This window comes from Manis pentadactyla, chromosome 13, assembly GCF_030020395.1.
Source record: "Manis pentadactyla isolate mManPen7 chromosome 13, mManPen7.hap1, whole genome shotgun sequence".
Classification (NCBI taxonomy): domain Eukaryota; kingdom Metazoa; phylum Chordata; class Mammalia; order Pholidota; family Manidae; genus Manis; species Manis pentadactyla.
Genome location: NC_080031.1, coordinates 6,994,954 through 7,011,170, shown reverse-complemented (window position 1 = coordinate 7,011,170; position 16,217 = coordinate 6,994,954). Strand labels below are relative to the sequence as shown.

Here is a 16,217-nt window from a genome sequence, read left to right as displayed (position 1 = left end):
AATCCTGGTTGGGGGATGAGCCGTAGGAACCCACTTGGGTGGGGCAGGTGGCTACCCAGAGGCCGAGGCTGGTGCAGAAAACAAGAGATGCTCATTATGAGCCAGAGAAATGAAACCAAGTTGGGGGGTACAGCGAGGGCACCCACATCAGAGAAAGAAAAACGAGGGCAGGTCAAGCAAACTATTTAAGCAGTCACCTGAGACTCAGAAGGAAGGACAGATTAACTCAAACCGCTGACAGGCAATCAATGGACATTCAATTAACAGATGCAGTATTACTAATCCATACAAAATGTCTAAACAAGCCCCCTTCTCCCTCTGGGAAGACCTTGATTCAATGTCTCCCAGCTGTTCGGACCTTCCCTGCTGACCTGCTGGGCTGCATGGTCACCGTGCCCAGGGTCAGCCAGGTCCAAGACGCTGGGGTGCAGGGTGGGCCTACAGGGGTGCAGAGAGCTTGGCCTGGGGCTAGCGAGAGGGTGGGCAGAGCGGCCTGGCCGGGTCACTGCTGAACTGGGGGGAGGGGGCAGCGAGGACCCAGGAAGCCAGAATCAACATCAGGCACCCACCCTTCAGCAGCAGCCCTGGGTCCACGTGGCCGCCGAGCCTGGCTCAGGCCCTGGGCGCCCTGCGCCCTGGAGTCTGTGGTGTCCTGAAGGCAAAATACCTACCAGGTATGCTCAGGTCCTTCTGCACGCTCAGAATGTCCAGAAATGGGGCAGGAGGAAGGGCTCCGTTTGTGAGGAGAGAGGAGAGAAAGGGATGGCACCTATTCCCCAGGGCCACTGAGCCACCCCTTGGGGTCACATCCTTGGACCAGAACCTGAGACAGCGGGGTGCCGAAGGAGCCAAGGAGAGCTCAGCTCTCCCTGTAGCCGTGGGCAGACCTCTTAGCCCTCCAGGCCTCGGTCTCCTGCTTCACTAAAATGGGCTCATCCTGCTGCCCCCTGACCTCAAGGCTGTGTGAGATCGGACAGCATGCATACAGAGCACCGGGTCCACATCACTGGTGACTCCTGGTGTCTCAGCGCTAATGTGGGCAGTGCCACAGAGCAGGTGCCCGTGGGGGGCAGGGAGGGCGAACGGACGGAGGCAGGGAGGGAAGCGCTCCATCATTTCTGATGGATGGATTCTGAAAGATGCTGCAGGTACTGCCTACACACAAACCCCAAATCCCTTCACATTTTCTCAGCCCTCCAAAACTCCAGCTTTAAGCAGGAGCCCCGTCTCCACGCGTCTGAAGGGCTGTCATATCCCTGCTGCTTATGCAGCCGTTCTCCCTTCTGATCCTGGGAAGCAGCCGGGTGGGTCTCATCATCCCTATTTTATAGATAAGGAACGTAAGTCTCAGAGAGGTTAAGGGACTTGCTCAAAGTCACGAGTAGCAGGTCTTATCTTCCTTAAATTACATTTTTTCCAGCCTGAGACATGAGCAAGACCACTGAACTACAGGGATGGGGCGGTGTCTCCTACAGGATAGAGAGGTCTGGCAATCCGAGCGCTCTGCACCCACAGTGCCGCTCAGCTCTGAGTCCCCTCAACAGCCCAGGGTCGTCTGTCTCACTTCCCACATTCCCAGGCGTCACAGAGCCCACAGTACGTCCCTTGGTTTTTCTTAGACCCTTCCTAGGTTTCTGCCCTGCTAGGCAGAGTGCAGCCCGAGAACTCAGGCGTCAGGGCCGGAGTCACAGTGCTGGGTCACAGGCCATGCAGCTTGCAGCAGCAGCGGCTTTCCAAGTCACAGATTTTAAGCGCAGGGGACTGAGATAGTTTTGGGAGGTATTCACCCAGCCAACAGCCACCTCCTCAGCCTGGAGATGCTCCCACCGTTGGCAAATGTGCTTTCTGACAAATGTTAACATGCAAATGAATGACTTCTGAGTGCAGAGCTACCCCCAGTAACTGGGCCTCCCATCCCCCAGCCCAGTAAGGAACCTGCAATAGCTTAAACCTCCTGTCACTTGTATCCATGAAATACCCTTCCCTGAATCCTCCTCACACACACCATCGACCAATTCGTTTGCTCACCATTATTTTAAAAACTCACATTTTATTAGCAGCAGAGCATGAGTAATAAATACGAATACACTGTTTGCACTTGAATTAGCCCTGCATGTCCTGGAACCACAGGGCTATTTGTCAAAGCCAGACATCCCCCAAACCTGCAGTTTGTGGTTGGCCTTCCAAGGTCACAGACTCCTGGGAACCAAGCAAGGACAGAGCGGTGCCCTGAGGACCCATACTTGGGGCTCCCTGATTCCTAAGCAGGGCATTGAGCTGCCTGGAAGGAAGGGCAGCTACGGAGGGGCTGTAATGCTAGAAAAAGAACCAGATCCCAGCTCTACTGCTTACCAACCATGTGACACAGGGCAGGCATGTCAACAACACCACTCTGAACCTCTGTTTCCTCATCTATAAAATGGGTCAATAACACCCACTTCCCAAGGTTGCTGGGAGGATTAAATAAGAAACTGGGATGTAAAAGCACCTAAAGCAAATCTGCACATAGTGGGGGTGGCGGGAGGGGGGTGAGGGAAGGAGGCTTCTCTCTACCAGGGGCCTAGGATACCTGAAATCACCTTCACCTGGTTCCATGGAAGGATGAACGGTGGGCAGCACCTTTCCTGGTTGTCCACTCCTTGCAGGGAGGGTACTTGCACATTTACATATCCAGGCACATTTGTGGGGCACTATTATGCTGCATCTGTGTGCAGCTGTCAGGAACTCATGCACCAAACATGCAGTCACTGGTGCCAGCCCAGGCTGGGCTCTAGACTCCTCCCGCTAACAGCTGTTTTAAGGTTTGAACTCAGCTAGAGGGAGTCTCAGCCAAGGTCAAATGGGCTCCCAAAGAAGCGGCTCCAAAACCTTGCTCCTCTCTGGTGTTCCGCGGCCTCGCTTCTTTTAACAAACATTCAGCAAGATCCTCCCATGTGCCAGGCTCTGTGTTAGAGTCTGTGGGCCAGAATTGGACATGACAACCCAATCCAATCCCAGCTGCCCAGAGCTCAGTGCCCAGCAGGAAAAACTGAGCAGCGAACAGGCAGTTACAGTGCAGTTGGGGAGTGCTCGGAAGGGAATGAGTGCCCAGAGGCCGTGGGACAAGAGGGTCCTCATTCAGGCTGGAAGAAGCAGCAGGAAAGAGGAATTCCTGGAAGACGAATGGAGAAGCAGGAATGAAGCAAGAGGAAGAGGGGAAGTGGAAGAAGGGATTCCAAGCAGGGTAAGCAGCATGTGCAAAGGTCCTGAGGCACACAGCCAAAGCTACACAGGGGAACTAGAGTCAACCAGCAAAAGGGCACCTACTAAATGGATTGGAATCCCTGTGGGAGATTCAGAGGAAGGGTCTTCATAGTCTCTGCCCTCAGCTGACCTCCAATTACACAGCAGCGAAAGGACCTACGTAATGGAGATTAACTTAAGACAGAAACCATCATAAGTGACCAGCGCTTGCTAATGTGCTTACTCTACTCAGTGTATACATCTTGCTGAGGGCTGGTGTGTAACCGTCAAGAGCTGAAGGGGTTAATCAGAGCAAGCCTCACAGAGGAGGTGAGCCACCTCGTGCTGGTAAAGTGCCCTGCTCTCCAGGACCCTCAGTGATGCCACCAGGCTCTCTTCTTCCCCATTGACTGGAAACCTTGGACAACAATAAGGCTTTCCCCGCTCTGCCAGCTGCAATATAAACATGAGCACAATGCTGCCTCTCCCCCATTAGACAAGGCCACACGTCAGGGTGGGTTAGTCTGACTTAGGCTGACTCACTTGGCCACATCATCAAGGCAACAAAACCTTGACTTCCCATCTTCCCCCAGCCTCCAGCCCAGCCCTGGAAGATAGCAGTGAGATTTCTTTGAAGATGCAACTCCCCCAGCACGGGCTCTGGGAGCCCGGGAGGGAATTTGCATCATGCAGAGCGGCTCCCTCCTCCCTAGACTGCTGGAGGAACAGGGCCATTCTCCCCCTCCTTCAGGCAGGGATCTGCCCTGGAGGGCTTTAATTGGGCACAATGTCATTTGCCCTGGAACCTCACACAGTCTCCTCCCCACCACGACCCTCCCTCGGAGACCCCCGCCTCAGAGACCACCCCCACCTCACCAAGCACAGCGCATTGTGCTGCCCTCCAGACAAATGCATTCCCTGTGGCCCCTGCTTCCTGCGTACTCCCATTCAGGAGGCATCTCCAGATCAGGACCAGCCTGGAAACCAAGGCTGATCGCACATTCCCCACAAGATGCGTACCCAGCAGGACCCTGGCACAGTCAGAGCTGCAAAGATAACACACACCCAGAGCCATCCCCCAGTTACCTAAGGGGCCAGGGCAATGCTCACGGCCTTCATACACCCCTCGGAGTGCCAGCTCTGGAGGGAGAGCCCACCGCTGCCACAGGCTGACTGTGTGACTTTGGGCAACTTACGTAGCCTCTCTGAGCTTCAGTTTCCGTGCTTGTAAAATGGGGGTTGTTGTAAGGATTAAATGAGAAAGTGCATGTGAAGTGATTAGCACACTGCCTAGAACGTGCAACAAATATCAGCTACAATTTCTATTAACGTCATTCCAGGTCGCCTCTTAGATGTTCTGTCACATGACAGGACTCTTGCCATTATAATCTGACCATTATAAGCATTACAAGCACTTTAAAAAAAAAAACTTTTCCAATTGAAGTATAATCTGCATACAGACAATTGCACGAAAGTGTAAAGCTCAATGAATTTCCCATATAATCAGCTGTCAGGTCAAGAAAAAGAGCATTTTCAGGACTCCAGAGACCTGCAGCCCCCTTCCGAGGTGAACTACTGGCTTCTATTACCATGGATCACTCGCCTGTTCCTGAATCTCATATAAACAAAGCCATACGGTATGTACTGAAAGCACTGTAAGACTTAAGAAACCCTTTCACAGAGGTTATCTGGTTTGCTCTTCCCCAGCCCTATGAGATTAGGTTTTTTATCGTCCCCATTGAATGCTGAGCAAACAGGGGCTTCAGATATGGCAGCTGACTTGTCCAACCAAGGCTGCTCCGTAAGTAGAGGCAGGAACTGTAACAAGCCCAGGCTGGCCAAGCCCCTCTCCTATCACCTTTCCACCACACCAGGCTACTTCCCACACGTCACACCTCCCCACGTACTGCCAGGAAGCCCCCTCCTCCAAGAAGCCTCCTTGGGTTGCTCAGAGGAAAGCCATCAACCTGTCCTGCTCCGCCCACTCCAGTCTGGACACTAGGTCTTAACGCAAGCCTTCTGTGGGTAAGTGTGAGCTCTCTGCCCATCTCTTCTCCTCCTGGGGTCACAACACCCAGAGGGCAGGGCCTGCTTCTGGGGGCTCATTCCACACCCTCCTCAGGATGGGTGGGCAGGCAAGAAGCTGGGGAGCTGGGTGGCACCCCTGAATGGGTGGGGATTCAGTGAAGCAGGCCACTTGCTCTCCTGGTTTGATAACAGGTTCCATGAGAGTCAGTGTCATCAGAGGCATGGGACAGTATGAACCAGAAGCCCAGGACCTGGGTTCAAATCCTGACTCTGCAAGTCATGTGAGCTTTGGCAAGTCACTTGCCCTGAGTCTCAGTCTCCTCATTTGTAAAACGAGACGACAGGACTAAATCTGACTTCAATTCATTGTACCCTGTGCCCAAGGCAGACCTTCTGAGTTAACCCAGATCTGCCTCAGGGAACCCACGCTTGGCCCCAGGCTCCCCCAACCCAGCACTGCAGGCACCCTGCCAATCAGCAGAAACAGGCACAGGGGGAAACCGAGCCAGCACCCGGAGGCCAGAGTCACCGGGACCCTGCGCCCACATGCAGCACCTGATCATGCCCCAGGATCCGGGGTGAGAGGTCAAACGGCCTCAGCTCACCTCCTGCGCCCTGCTTCTCTCTTCATAACCCCACACAAAGGCAGCCTTTGCCTAGATCCTCTGCCCCGCTGCTCCCCACGCCCTCCCTGTGCACAGCCCTCCCAGAGAACTAGCTCTGCCCAGAGTAGATTCATTGTTGGGGGTGCTCGCACTCACACTGGGAGTCTGCCCTCAGGGTGTCCCCCTGACGCAGGGCAGTGCCCCCACCCTGATCTAGAAGTCTGAGCTCCTGACGCACATGTGCCTCCTCTGCTCTCACAAGACGCGCCCTTGTCCTGTCCCTCTCCAGCTCAATGCCAGGCTCAGCTGGGTTCAAGGAGGGGGTGAAGTGCATAGGGCCAAGGTGCAGGCAGATCCAGGGTTGCTCTCTGTACAGGTTCAGCTCCACTACGGGGTAAGCTAATCCCACACCCCACTGGGGAAATGTGTGGGGATCCACACAACTGACTCTTCGATCCCACACACCACGGGCTGAGGCAGCCCAGCCAAGCTATCCAGAGCTGAGCTCGTCCCCAGCTTCAGGACCACCACCCAGGGCCTCTGCAGGCCAGGGGCTCACAGAAGTGGCCATTTATTCAACAAGTATTTACGAGCACCTACCATCCACTGTTCCTGACCTAGCTGTTGGGTCTGCAATGCTGAGAGACACGGCCCCATGCCAGGGGAGCTGGTGGCTTGTGGGGGACACAGATGATGACCTCTGCTGGCCTCCCTGAGGTGTCCAAGTGTGGCCTGACCTGCCTGACCGCAACCCACTCACCCCTCGCCCAGGTGAGCCACCTATGTTCCTCCCCCACTGGGGGCTGGAGGCTCGTGGAGACATCTGCTCATCTCGGAGAGGTGCAGGCCACCCTGAGAAGCCACGCACACAGAGGGAGGGGCAATGTGACGGCTCAGCTTCCGGGCCTTGTGCATGCTACCCAGGCTGTCGGGGTAGCTGCCCTCTCCGGGGGCAGACAGAGCTAGTACTTTACAGCTCAGGGTTGCCCGGAGGGCCCGCAATGCCACCAAAGGACGGACACCTGAGACACAGCAAGAGCAGAACCTCACCAGTCCAGGAACGTAGGACAGAAGTCAGCTCCACCCCACCTCCTGAGGCCCAGGGTCAAGCTCTGAGTACCCCTGATGCCAACCACCCCCCCAAAGAGGTGCTGAGGGGAAGACAGACAGCCTACTGACCACCTGCCTGGCCTCCTGCTGACAGAAATTGCACTTTCTTAGCTGACTCTCCACTACTCAGGGTGCACCTGCCTTGTTTATTTCCAATTTGCACCCTACCTGGCCAGCCTAATGTTCCAGCCTATTTACTTTGGACTCGGGAAAGCTCTTACTTTCAAAGGAGAATGGGATGGTGCTATTTTAGCTCAAATAAGCCCGTGAGTATTCTCCAGCTAGTGGCCCACTCTGTGCCCACAGATTTGGGTCATCTGAACTTTCTGGCCCTGTGGTGGGGTGTCTCCAGCATCATCTAGCCCCCAAGGAGCTCAAAGGAGCAGGCGGTCACCTCAGTCCTCAGCCCTCTCCCCATGGGACCCCAAGGCTCAATCCAGCATCTGACCGACTCAGAAGGTATCTGTGTGCACATTTTGTAAGGGCCCAGCGCTGGGGTGAGCCCACATGCCCGGCACACGAGAGGCACTTGGTAATTGTGTGCTATGAAGGGGTGTGTGCCAACTCAACCCTCAGCAGAGCCCTGTGGCCAAGGATCAGGCAACTACCTGCCCAGGAGGCAATCCTAGCCTTGGACATTTATGGGAGCCCCCCCAGGCCATCATTCTGGCCAAGGGGCTCTGTTTGGAGAAAAGAGTCATGGACAGAAATCCAGGCAGGAGCAGATGAATCCTGGCTTTGCTTCTGGCTCACGAGATACCCTCAGAGCCTGTGGGCAGGAATAGGAAAAAGGGAGTGCTGCGGGGTCCCAAGGAGGGGTGCAGAGCCAGGAGCCACGGAAGTCGATTTGGCTCAGTATAAGGTAAAACCTCCGGGTATTTTTTTGAAGAAAATCACTGAGCACCGTCTATAAGCCATGCAGTGTGCAGGGACTCTCACACGCTCCCTTGTTCACAGCGGCGTGGCGAGGGATAGCCGGCCTCACGCATGGGCACGAGCAAGGGCAAGCCTGCCCAGTTTCTGTCCTGCCTCTACCACCTGCAAGTGTGTCTTGGGCGCCCTACATGACCCCTCTGGGCCTCGGTTTACTCGTTTGCAAAATGAGACCACAGCCCCCACTTTCTAGGGTGGTTGGAAGATCAAGTCAATACATATAAAGCATCTTGAACATTGTAAATGCCCGATAACCCTGGCTCTCTGAGGACGGCCCAGGGGAGGAGGAACTGGCGGCCGCAGCCGGGGCTCGGAAAGCCACCGAGGAGGGTCTGCATGAGAGGGGAGCCCCGGCTAGGACTGTGCGTGAGTGAGACCGGGTTCCAGGAATGAGAGTCTGGGATTCACTTAACCTCCCTGGCTTTCACTTTTCCCAGCAATAAAATAGGCGTTATCCTGCCTGGACAAACGCTGCTTAATTCTGTGCAACATGCTCGATCCTGGGAAGCGCAGGTGTGCCCCAGGCCTCCTGCCTCTACCGCTGGTGCAGCCGTGGGTGGTCTTCAGAAGGCTCTGGGTGCAGAAACCAAGCCCTGGGCAGGCACAGGGGTCCTGGATCCCGATGCAACATCTCAATCAAATAACTGTGGTTTTCGGCTAGTTACTAAAATTCTGAGAGTCTCTGGCAATAATTCCTACCTGCCATACCTGCCTCACAGGTGTGTGGCCCTGTGAGACCCATGCGGTGGGGAGTTAGTGGGAGGACCACCAGGGATATTCTAAGCCTGTGACTATGTGACACCCACTGGCAGCTCAGAGACCAGGGCAGGGGGACCTGGTGAGACGCTCCACGACCTCCCCCCAGAAAATGGTTCCTTTGGGGTCTTCTGGTCCTTCCAAAGCCCACACTAGTTTTCTCTGCTTCTGAAAAAGTCTCTGCTGCCCCCAGAGAGATGCTCAAGCCCCCATCCTCACCAGCCTCATCGGGGTGCTCTTCTGTCTCCATCTGTCCTGCCAGTGGGTTTCAGCCCCAGGCAAGTTCGCTATGGATTCAGGGTGACCAAAGAAATGACAGTAAAATGTTCTTGGGGTGAAAGGGCTATACCCAACTTTATTTCCACGGTGGCAGGTCAATCACTAAAATCTTGTCCACTCAGAGCGAGTCTGCGTGCAGCAAGCCCGTCTCTGCCTCTGGGCCCCTCTGCCCACAGAACCATCCTCTGGGCCTCTGACCTCAGCGCTGCCACCCCTCCAGCTCTGCTCTGCTCTCCTGCAGCCTTGCAGCCCTGCCACCGTGTCACCCAGAGCACTGGGCAGAGCTCTTTATATAGAGTCAATAGCAACGTATTGCCCACAGGTGTGCAGTGAGCTATCCGACCAGGGCCAGGTGAGGATCCTGACCACAGGAACTCTCATTTTATCCACATCATCTTATGAACTGACTGAGGCAGGGGAGATGCTGTGAAGAACAGTAACCATGATTGCAACAGCAGTGTCCTATCATGCCCCCGAGAGTCCAAGACCCCAGTGAGGTGCCCCTGCTGTCAACCTGGATGGCCCCCACGGCCAGCAGGCGGCCCAGGCTGGTCAGGCAGGGTGGGGAAGCTATGACCTGGGAGCCCCGTCTCACCTGAGCGCCATCAGTGCTCACACATTTCAGCTCATAGGAGTCTTATCAATGCCTCGTGTCGCTCCCCTTTCTGGCCTCTCATTTGAATGGCCTCCATGTTGAGACAGGCTGGCACAGGATTCAGGGAGGCCTGCAACCGCTCAGTTAATCAGTGTCCCAGTATGGCCAGGGCCAGGCCCCAATTCCATCCTCCTACCAACCTCACTAGGGATGCTATTTAGTGTCCCAAGAACTGACCTGGGCTGGGTGGGACTGAAGATGAAACAGTTATCATCCTCCTAACAGTAACAACTGCAGCCACTTGGAGATGCTCCGTGTGCTTGCCGCAGTTTACGGGAGTTGGGGTCGGGGAAGGGTCACTGTCAGGCTCCCTAGGATCCTTGGCCAACACCCCACAGCTGAGCCTTTGATGCAAGAGTGCCAACCCCACAACACCACACAGCCTCCAGGGGAGAACCGGGTGCCCCACTCAGGCCCCCTGGAAAGGCAGGGAGAAGCAGAGAGCTGCCCCCAAAAGCTGACAGCTGCTCTTCCCTCCCTGAACCCAGTCTCCCTGGTCAGGGCTCTTGCTAGGGACCCGACCCCCTGAGATGTGCCTCCATCCTCCGTGGCTTCTTAAACTTCCCTTTTTTATTAAGTGTGCCTGGTCGCCAGTCTCTCACTTACACATCTTAACCTCCTCTGGGCTATTGATTTCTCATTCTATTAAATCCTCCTCTTTAATTCTGGCCCTTAAACTCCAACTCTAAACATGTGTTTACTCCACAGCCACTCTCCCAGGCCAACGCCCTGTCCTGGGGGGCCACACCCGTCCCTGCTCCGTTCTCCGGGGAGCCCTCACGTGATTCTCTCAGTGAATCCGGAGGCCCGGGAGGTCGTTTATTGTGTGCCCGAGGTTACAGAGAGGAAACCGAGGCAGCACTAAGGAGGCTGGATTTCCTGTTTCCAAGCTGGCTCTCCTCCACTGGCCCGCACACAGCCCCTCCCCACTCAGCAGCGACCCTGAGGGTCTGCACACCAGCTTCCGTTCCAGCCTCCCCACGGCCAAGACTCCCGGCAGCACCCAGAAGACTGATAACCGTAGCCGCCTGGATTTCTCTGCTTCCTCTGAGAAAACTGCTCCCTGAGACAAGCAGGGGAAGGAGGGACCAGGAGCGTGCGGGTGGCTGTGGGGGCGGGGGGGATGCTCATGGCCGCCAGCGGTGTCCCAGGTCCTCTCCAAGGTGGACAGCAGGCCAGTCTCAAACTCAGGACCGAGCAACAAAGCGAGGCCTATGGGCCTCTAGTCCCACCCTCCTTCCTTCCGCATAGCAGCCTGAGGACCAGTCTGGCCCCAAGGGGGTGGGCACAGAGGGAGTCCCCAAAATCAGAAAGTGCAAGCTGACGGGGAGCCCTGGGGCACGGCCTGGCCTGCTGGCCGCAAGCCGAAGGCCCACACAGCCTCCCTCTCCCCTCCTCACCAAAACGCTCTGGGCATTTATCTCTGTAACAAACCTGTCTTCAACACGAGTTGAGGCCCTGGAAATAAGATAAATATTTATTTAGCACCTGCTCTGTGTGAGGCTCTAGGGATGCAACAGTGAGCAAAGCTCAGAGGGAAGCTGCCCTCAGGGTCCCCTGAGGTGACGGGTACAGATGAGCGACTTCAAAGCGCAGTGAATCTGGGCGTGGGGGTCTGAGGCACGCTGGCCCAAGACCCTCAGTTGCTGTCAGGAACTCTGCACGGGCCACAGGCCTGGTCCCCAAACGCTCTGGGCGCCTCCCTCACAGCGTGTCTGCCAACAGACCCATCAGAGCCGCTCCCCTTCTGGCTTCCCCATTTCTGAGAGCGGTGTCACCATTCGCCCTGGTATCCGGGGCTGGAAATCTCACAGTTCCTCCAACACTTCCCGCTCCCTCCTCTGCCACCCCCAATCTGTCTGCTCTCTCGCTTGCCATTCCTTGGAAATGTCACTCAAATGCAACCCCCTTCTGCTGTCACCCTTTCTTCAGCACCACCCTCCTCTGCCCAAGGACCCCTGAGGCCTCCCCAAGCCGATGCATCAACCCGAACCTCCTCTTTGGCTTTCCTCTTGCACAGAGCTGGTTCTGCTCTGCCCCGGTCCACCCTTACTCCCCGAAGACAGGACCCTTTCTTCACCGTCCCATGCATCCTGCCCATCACCCAAGCCGCAGGACCCCGTCCCACTCAGCCTGTGCAACCCCCCTTCCTCCTCGTCCCTGAGCTCCAGCCCCCACTGACCACAGCACCTCGCTGGTGGCCCGTGCACCCCGGCGCACGCCTCACCTCCCAGTGGGGCGGGGTGGCCTCCATGCAGTCCACGCAAATCTGGAGTCCTCCCAGAGGGGCTCCGAACTACCCAGGCCCTGCTGGCTGCGTGTAAATGACCGAGGAGACCCCATCACGGATCTCTTTATAACAGCCTCTCCCTCCTTTCTTAAGCCCAAGTGTGCGGGAAGGAAGTGGGGCTCTGGTTCGCTCTCCGGTCTGTGATGCGGCCTGGAGTGGGATACACGGCAGGGTCTCCCGTAGATGCCCTATCCTCGTCGGTACAAATGGAAATGCTCATGTCTACCTCTCGCGGTCGCTGGGGTCAGTGCGTGGGCGAGGCGGAGAGCCCAGGCAAGGCCCTCCTTCCTTCCCACAATCTACCGTGGCTGGTACTGTGGCATCAGATGTTTTTCACATTGGGTTTGAATGTAAGGCATACCCTCTTTTATGGAACCAAGTGTTATAACCAAGTAACAACTATTCCTATGTTCCTACCACAAACAGGGGCCAATTTCTAGAATGTTGAAGCACATTCCTTGCTGCATTAGGAGCCCGGGGTGCGAAAGGCACCAGAGAAAGGCCTTGCTCCTCAAGGGAGACAGAGACAATAATCAGCGCAGGCAGGAGCTGAGTGCCACCCAGCGCCACAAAGAGGCAGCATGCGAGGGGCCCCCTGGGTGCTCCTGGGGCACCTGGGCGGCCCTTCATACCGGCACACCACCTTCCCGTCCAGCTCATATTCATGCTGATAAAACCCTTTTAGGCAGGTAAGGTCATCCCATTTTACAGGTGAGGCAAGTGAGGCTCAGAGAGGTTAAGCAATTTTCTCAAAGTCATTCAGGAAATAACACCAGGACAGGATGCCAGGGCTGCATGACACTCAGCAGCTGAAACTGTCACCACACCCTGCTGGGACAGAAGGGCTGGTTGGGGGAGGGCTTCCCAGGCTGCACCTCGAGTGGTTCCAGATGCACCCTGAAGGCTGTGGGTGGGCAGAAAGGAGGAAAAGAAAGGGTGAGGGCGTAAAGGGTGTGAGGGTGGGCAAAGGGTGGGCACGGGGTCAGATTGGAGCCATAAAGCCAGGGCCAGTAGGTGGAGGGCCATAAGCACCCAACTGCCCCATGGGAACTCCGGACCAGGTGCCTGGAAGAACCTGGAACTCCGCAGGGAGGAGAGGCGGGAAGCGCTGGTCTGGGGTGTGGGTGGGTGGCAGAACACCCAGGGTGCCGGCAAGCAGTCTTAGGGCTGAGCGAATCAGCCAGACCCCAGGCCCGGGGCGGGTGGGGAGCCAGCTGGTCAGCCCCCAAGGGGGGAGAGAGCTGAGCTGTGGAGGACATGGAGATGCACGGAGGCAGGGGACGGGATGGAGAGACAGAGGCTGCACGGCTGAGGCACTACAGAGCAACAAGCACCGGGCCCCAGAGCACCGGGCCGGGAGTCCCACGGCCTCGGGGTGCTGCAGAGCCTTGGGTGCATCATTTAACTCCTCCAAGCCCCAGTTTCTGGGGGTCAGTAACACCTCCTTATGTGGCGGCAATACAGATGAAATGCTTGTAGAGCCTTAGCAGAGATCAAATGGAGTGATTTTTCTAAAAGCGTTTGGAAATTCAGAGCTCAGCGCCCACAGAGAGATTAGTACGATACAGAAGTAAGGAGCTGCTTTCTTCCCGCACATTCACCGCCACTGCCCACCTGCCCCAGCCACACACCCACTGGCTTCCTTCCTACCCGCTGCTCCTCTCGTTTTCTGAGCAGTGTTCCTCCCTCGCCCAGGACAGGTCCTCCTGCCCCTCGTCCTTCCACCTCAGAGACCCACCAAGGGGCCGCCGCGGCCCTCGCGCAGGGAGCCCCGGAGCCCAGCAGCTGGGACCTTCTCCCTGGAGTCTCCGCTTGTCCCCCCCCCACCCCACCCCCCGTGCAAAAGCTCCTGTCCGTCCTCAGGGAAAACCGCGCTGGAAGCCAGACCACAAAGCAGACCCAGTGTCTAGGAAGAACTTTCTTTCGGTGCTGGGGAAAATGTCAGCCACAAATCAAAATGCCCAGCAAGTTGGGGGTACAGGGGGAGGATGGGGAAACATAGAAAGCCCGAATCTCCTCCCAATGCCCCTCCACCAACCCCTGCCTCGTTCCCACCAGGCCTCCCAAGGGCTCTGGGAACCAGCCTGGTCCCTGGTGTTAGATGACAGGTCCAGAGGAGGACTGCGGACAGAGCTGGTGAGGCAGGCGGGAGGCACGGCTGCTGGGCAAGCCGCGGCCACAGATCCCCACGGAAGGCTCACTCCACAGGAAATGAACAAAATACGGAAAATTAAACAAACCTAGACACGGTAATGTGTGCATATTAGATTAACTCTCCAAAGGGTCGCGACCTTGAGGAACAGATCCAGCCAGTGAGGAAAATAATAAACCTGATTAATGATGAGGCATGAGCTGCAGCTTCAGCAAATACAACCAGCCTGATGACGCCCAGTGGGGTTCCCGGGGCTTCCTGGGTGTGTGTGTGGAGGGGGGGAACTGCAATACAACTAACCTCTCCGGGCCGCTAGACCCCATCACAGCAGCAGAAAGCAGGCCCAGATTTCCCTCTTGGTTGCCCACTGCCAACCCGGACAGCCTCTGTCCCAGGGGATACATGCCAGCTGTTTACAGGTGCTCCTGGAAGTGTCACCGTCACCCAGGTGACCCACAGGGAGCTGAAGTGAAGGTAGTTCTCTTTGTTCCTGGCAGGACTCAGGGCTCTTGGCCAGTCCTGGGACCTCTCAGTCTGGTCTTGACAGATGCCCACTGCCTGGCAAAGGGGCCCAGCCAAGCCCAGAGCTCCCCTCCTCTTTTCAGACAACCTGAGCCCTTGGGAGACATGCCCAGGAGAGCCACTGGAGGGAGGCAGGGAGGTGGCACCTCGTGCCATCAGCAGACGACAGCACCAGGAGGAAGATGGCAGCATAAAGTAGCGATGCCAGGAAGTGTGCAGCCAAAGGTCCAGGGAGAAGCTCGGCCGCACCGCGCCAGCCCTGCTAGGCAGGCAGGCCGGAGGGCCGGGCCCAGCCCCCCACCGCGGCCTCCCGGCGCAAACTCCCCCCACCCGCACTTTCTTCAGCTCAAGGAAGCCAGGGAAAGAGGCACAGGTGCTCCCTGCGCCCGGATGCCCCTGTCCCGGCGGTCGGCAGCCGGCCCTCCACCCCGGCCCGGTCTGAGCGGCCCGGCGCCTGCCGGTCCTCACCGGAGGGAATCGCAGTCGGCTCCCCTCCCCCTCTCGGCCCAGCCCCCTCCCCCCCACGCCCAAATGCGGGTCTCCGGAGTTTGTCCCTCACTTCCCACTCGGGTGAACGGGGGTGGGGTGGGTGGGAGCCTCAGCGTCCAGGGAAAGAGGGCCACTTCGGATAGGAGGCTGGCTCCCCCAGCGCGAGCCGGCGTGCAGGGCGGGCAGCGCGCGGGTGGCGGGAGCCCGGCGCAGGGGCTGGGGCAGCGGGGCCGGCCGGCGGCGAGGGAGGGGCGGGGGACTCCGCGGGCTCGGGGCCGGGCTGGGCTGGGGCGCTGCAGCCCGGGCGCCCGGAGAAGCGGAGGCTGACGAGGTGTGGGGAAGGGGCGATCATCCCTGCGGGGGCAGAGGCCGGGCTGGGAGTTGTACGGGGAAGGGGGGGGACCACGGCGGGAGGGGTGCCGGCCCGGGGAAGGGGTGCGGGGGGAGGGAGGCGGGCACGGGGACCGGAGGGACCGGAGAGCGGGGCGATGGGGTCCAGGACCGGCCGGGAGGCGGGCGCGGGGATCGGGGTGCAGGGGACAGGCCGGCCGCAGGCGGGATTGGGGCGGGGGCGGGGGCCGGAGAGGGTGCAGCGCAGCGGCCCCGGAGGGAAGGGGCGGCACAGACGTCAGAAGTCGGGGGCACGGGCGCGGGGGGCGCCTGGGGTGCGGGCTGGGGACGCCGCGGCGGGCCCTACCTGGGCGGCTCCGCACTCCGGCGCTCCGCCGGGGCCGGGCGCTGCTCCGCCGGCTGCCGGGCCGCTGTTTGCCTTTTTCTTTCTTCCGCAGCAGCCGCGGCCGCTCCAGCGCGATCCGCCGGCAGCGGAGGGAGGTCTGTGTCCGGCGGCGGGCAAGCGGGGAGCGGGCAGCGCGCGAGGAGCGCGGCCGAGGCGCGGGGCGCCGCCCGGCGGGCAGCGCGGGAACTGCGGCGGCCGCGCACGCCGGCCGGGGGGGCGCCCCTTCGGGGCCGGTACGGCCGGGCGGCCCGCACGCCCACGGCGCCCTCTGGGTGCCTCGCCGGGCGCGCCCAGAGCAGAGGCGCAGGAGGAGCGGGGTGGCGGCGGGTCCCGGCGGCCTGGAGCAAACGTGCCGCCGCCGCCCCGGGGGTCTGCGGGAGCGGAAGGCGCCGAGCGGGGGATGCGGCGCCGGGCAGGGGTGCGAGGGGCGCCCGCGGCCG

General features: G+C 58.5%; 1 protein-coding gene across 5 annotated transcripts in view; it reads right to left on the bottom strand.

Moving 5' to 3' along the window:
- GRIK4 (glutamate ionotropic receptor kainate type subunit 4) overlaps positions 1–15,867 on the bottom strand; it is a 409,270-nt gene extending 393,403 nt beyond the window's left edge. For 2 of the 5 annotated variants that reach the window (XM_057490546.1, XM_057490547.1), the window contains exon 1: positions 15,739–15,866. The gene's annotated coding sequence lies outside the window, so the exon portion shown is untranslated. Of the gene's footprint in view, positions 1–15,738 lie in introns of all 5 variants that reach the window. The other 3 variants (XM_036887633.2, XM_057490548.1, XR_008993244.1) reach the window with 2 other exon arrangements.
- Positions 15,868–16,217: the final 350 nt, after the last annotated feature.